This window comes from Pelophylax lessonae (assembly GCF_965119305.1).
Source record: "Pelophylax lessonae genome assembly, chromosome: 9".
Taxonomy (NCBI): Eukaryota; Metazoa; Chordata; class Amphibia; order Anura; family Ranidae; genus Pelophylax; species Pelophylax lessonae.
This window is the reverse complement of record NC_138776.1, coordinates 76,182,668-76,187,885: the sequence shown is the minus strand read 5'-3', so window position 1 is coordinate 76,187,885 and position 5,218 is coordinate 76,182,668.

Here is a 5,218-nt window from a genome sequence, read left to right as displayed (position 1 = left end):
CAGGGGCACAGCATTTCTGGCAAGGTCATCAGGTATCTTCTGTGCTTGCTAAAAATGTTCTTAGTTTAAGTACCGGTTCACTGATGCGGTGTGTGATTCGCAGTGATTCCTGTGCGTTTCCCGCACCGCTTCACAATCATACTCAGTTCATGTGAAACACTGCAGGTGTCAACGTTAAAGTATTACTAAACCAACAACAGTATAATCAGTCTGTATATGCAGTAAAGCAGGGCTTGACAAACCCCGGGTGCCAGGTTGCATTGGCAACTAGAATTAGCGACTTGGCGCCTGGGGTGCAGTGCAGGAGGTGTTCTGCCCCTTTGCGCCCCCCCCCCGCAAGTGCGCGGACTACCGTGCCGTCCGATAATTGAGGCCGCAGCTTTTCGACCTTCTTGAGTGAGACGCTTCCAATGGGGAACTGGTGGCCTCTTGTGTTGGCCGGGAGTATGACAAGCAATCACTAACAAGACTGTTTCCCCTGCCTATCTGTTCTCAATGCCCGCCCATCTCCTTTCCAAGAGGAGAAGAGACGGAAGTTTTTGCAGGCTTCACCTGGCGCCCTTTGCTTAAAAAGGCAAGTGGAAAGGGAGTATTTTTTTTTTTTTACATTATTTAAAAAAAAACGAATTCATTATTTTTCATCATCTCCCTGCCCTGCCATGCAGTCACACAGCCGAATGCCCCTTTCACACAGGCAGACAGCTTTTCAGTTTTTCAGGTGGACCTGATCAGACCCTTAGTCTCCTCTATGGAGTGGCAACCCACCGCCATCCGATCCTGTTCGCTAAAAACAGACGGATGGTGGTTCTATTTTCCATCCGTCCTGTGAATCGGATCGGATGGAAACGGTCAGACGGTCCGTTTCCATCCGATTGCCCCATAGAGGAGAATGGGCTGTGTCTGCATAGAGTGGACAGGATCCGCCTGCTCAGCAGGGATCAGCAGAGAGATCTGCTGAGCGGAGGTGGCTGTGTTAAAGGGGCCTAGGGTGGCATATGTTACTCTTCGTCATTGGATCTCCTATCACCCCCACCTTGCTGCACTGTCCTTCCCTAGTGAGCCGCTGCCCATCACGCGCAAAAGTACAAGGCATATTCATGGCCACAAAAAGCCAAGTGAAAAAAAAATGACATTGCATTAAACACCTGGTGTGTCACATCAGAATATATTCATTATCTACACAAGGTAAATGCCTATGAGGTTTGGTTCTAGTCGTCTTTATGTGTAAATTTAGGATCGGTTATTCTTGTCATTGAAAATAAAGCTTTGTTGTAAAAAAAAAAAAAAAAAAGCTGGCTCCTAACTTTAGCTGGCTCCTAGATTCCAAGCAAATTTGTCAAGCCCTGCAGTAAAGCATGCTTATTATACTCCCTGTGGAACCTAAAAGGTTAATGTTCTGCATTGTGTAAAAAGGCTGCTTGATATTGTCTTCTCTGATCCTCCCCTTCTCCCACTTTCCCTAATCCAACTCCTGATAGAACAGAGTCTTTGGGGAATCCTGCACATGCTCAGTTTGAAGTGTATTGCTAGAAGGTTTCTTTTTTCTTTTCTTTGAAGGGTGCATGTGATCAGCACTGTCCAGACAGAGGGTCAGGGGTCCTGCAGTGTCATAAGACAATCAGCGGAGAATGAAAACTCCTCCTATAAGCTTTAACCAGACACTGATATAATTTTGAAATGGTCGCAGAAGAAGGGGACAGCCCTTTTCTTGGCCCATCCGTGATAACAAACAGTGACTCTGACCTCCGAAAAGACTTTGTAGTTGCCAGATACCCCCGAATCGCCTGAACCACATCCAGTGCATGCAATGCAAATTCCTGGGCCTAGGACACAGGGAAGGCAACACAATGTCTTCATTCAAATGGAAATCAAAGACTACCTTCGGAAGGAACGATGGACATGGGCGAATGAATAACCTTATCTTTGTGGACCAACAAGTAAGGAGTATGACAAGATAACGCTGCCAGTTCCAACACCCTGCAAGCAGAGACAATAGCCACCTAAAAAGCCACCTTCTGGGACAGAGTAAGCAGGGGAATCTTCAGTATAATTTCAAAGGGAGGCTTCCGGAGAACTAAAAGCACCAAGTTCAGATACCAGGGCGGTAGAGGAGACCGCGCCGGCAAGGTCAGATGTCGAACCCCTTGAATAAAAGGTATGTACCGGGAAGTGCGTGGCCAGGGGTCACTGAAAGAAGACCGCAGAGGCCGACACCTGGCCCTTGATAGTATTTAAGGCCAATTTCGGCTAAAACCCCCGTTGAAAGAAGGTCAAAGGCCAAGTCACCAAAAAAGAGCGAGGGTAAACCCCATTCGAGTCACACCACAAAATGTACGCTTTCCACTTACAATGGTAAATCTTCCTAGAGGTAGGCTTCCTCGCTTTCAGCATTTCTTGTACTGCCCAAAAGAGAGCTTGCAATCCGTCCAGGGACAGATGCACATTGGAAGGAAAGAACCTTTTCAGGGGGTAAAGACGAAACTCGATCTTGTAGCCAGACCAAATCACTTTGTGGACCCATTTGTCATGTACCAATGAGGTCCACGGGCCCAGAAACCAGCGAAGATTTCCCCCACCCCAGGCACGGGTGAGGGCACACCTTCATGCTGAAGGTGGCTTGTCCGCAGGTCTAGAGAATCCTGCTCTTGGCTTACCACGCCAGGGCCGCGTGGAACCTCCGGTGGAGGACTTGTTTTGAACCCTTGACAGTGGACCCTGCGGGATGAAAAAACCTCTTGTAAGCCAAGAAAGACAGGCCATGTCTGCAACAAGGTTCCTTACCCTTTCCAGCCTGCAGAAGAAAAGTACTCTTCCCCCTTGAGACTCTTAATGTCCTCCAGGGTGTCCCCAAAAAGGCGATCACCATGAAAGGGTAAATCAGTCAGAGCTTTTTTAAAGGTCTGATCCGCAGACCAACCCTTGAGCCACAATACGCGCCTAAGTACCACAGCCGAAACAGACAGCCCAGAAATCAAGAGAGCCGCATCAAAAGAGGTATCACAGATAAACTGAAGCCCCAGGACCAACTGGTCCACCAGTTCAGCAAAGGCAGGGGGGAGCTGCTCACCCTCTAGTCCACGGCGCAAAAGTTTAGCCCACTCGGTCAGAGAACACCAGAGCAATGGAGAAGACCGGCCTAAGCGCCGAACCAGCAACAGTGAACATATTGCGGGAAACAGCCTCCGCTTTTCTGTTAGCCGTATCTTTAAAGGCCAAAATCATGGTTGCCTTATTCAACCTGGAAACCGTGGGGTCTACCACCAGTGGAACAGTCCACTTTTTAAGGAGGGACTCCTCAAAGGGGTACATCACCGCAAAGCGTTTAGGAACCACAAAGGGACATTTTGGATGCTCCAACTCTCTTGCAACAAATCTGCCAAAATAGGAGGGATAAGGAAACGCGCTTTTTGCTAGCCCACCACCCAAAAGCCACCCTCACAGGACTGCCGTCAGTGCATTAATAGATGGTTGGGACCCCGAGGGACCCGCAGCCTCTGAGAGGGGGTCAGGTGGGGAAACGTGCTCCAGAAACTACATTTGATAAAGAGGGGGACCCCCACAAAAAGTGCCTAGCACTGTAAAAGGACACCCCCTCTGCACTGGTAGTACCACAAGGTCACCAGCAAACAGAGCACCCCACAATCCTGCAGCAGAGAGAGGGAGGAACCCCACCAGAGAAACACCGGTTGCACCAAGGATAGCACTTGCTCCACGTGCGGCATCCAAGGGAAAGACCCAGGAGTCAGCACCAGGGGAAAAGGAAGAGCTCCCACAGCCGAGATCGCCGCCCAGAGACTCCTCTGTAATGGCCGCTGCTCTGTAGAATGACCAACAGAAAATGGCCGCCGGACTACACCAACATGGTCGCCGGTTATTGAAACAAACAGGCCACAAAAAAAAAAAAAGGCAGCTGCGTGCGGATCCATGAGGCTCCCAGGGACCCAGGAGGGATCCCTGGAGCCCAGGCTGCCAACCTATGGGAAGTGTGGAACCGGGCACAGGGCCCCCAAAGTAGGTAGAGCCCATCACGAATACGGTACCTTACCCCAGCCACATCCCAGACCCACACGCTACCCAAAATGGGGAGGGGGGTAGATGACCCACAGGGACCACCAGTCTAATAGGGTCTAAAGGGAAGGAGGGGAACCTATGGTTTAGACTGCCCCAGGGAGAGGCTGCACCCACCCCAAAACCTTCCAGGAGGAGAGGGGGAACGGCTACTTACCATCCAGGAACCAGGCGTGCACCACTCAAGACAGAGCCTCCTCCCCATGGAAATGTGGGGCTGTTGGCCAGCAGGAACGCTGCGACTCAGGTTGAGGAATTTAACTCGTAGGCCAGCCCCCATCCGGTGGGGCCATGACGTGGCCAACCTAGCGCGGAGCTGTGGTCTGTCCACGCTTGCTGGCCAGATTGGGGTGACCACTGAATCCAGATTATCCAGCCCGTCACCCAGTCAGGCAGTTGATTGTAGATCTCGCAGGGGAAAAAAAATGGGAGAAAAAAAGCCATTTAGGCCCCTTTCACACTTGTGTGACCTAAAAGTCGCACGATTTTGCAGTGATTTTCACTGCACTTGAAGCTACTCCTACTTCTGTAGGGGGCAGTATAACCCAACAGTTCAAGAATCCTGAAGAGCTGTGTCCATCAATGAACGAAAGAGAAAAGCAGTTTACCTATTACAGTTAAGCAGCAGAAGCCATCTGTCCCCAGTCTTGCCAAGAAAGGATTATCCAGTACTCTAAAATCCTTTATGCATTCCAGCAGTGTTAACAAGCAACACATTACAAAAATTTGTGTTGCCACAACCCCGCTCCTCTGCCTGACAAATCATGTAGTGACCTGCTGACCTGCCGCCGTATATCTGGTTGGTTAAAAACACTGATTCTACAGAGAGGGGTTTTCGGGCAGGAAAAAGGCTCACGGTCATAAACGCATCTAAATATGGCTTTTAGAGGAATGTTTTGAAAAAAAAACACTTTTAAAAGCAAATGCCCATAAACTCTCCTATACTTTTGTGGAATACAAGCCACTATGAACATTTTTTCTACCAGAGGTTCTGCCATTTTTTTTCTGTTTCTAGTGTGCATGGACCTCAAGTTTGATAAGAATAAAAAAATCGACCGCAGTCACATAGATGTGGAATAAAAAAAAAAAATGTAGGACCTGCATGTACCCACTTCTTCTCAGTAGCATATCATAGCTGTCAATAGGGGGG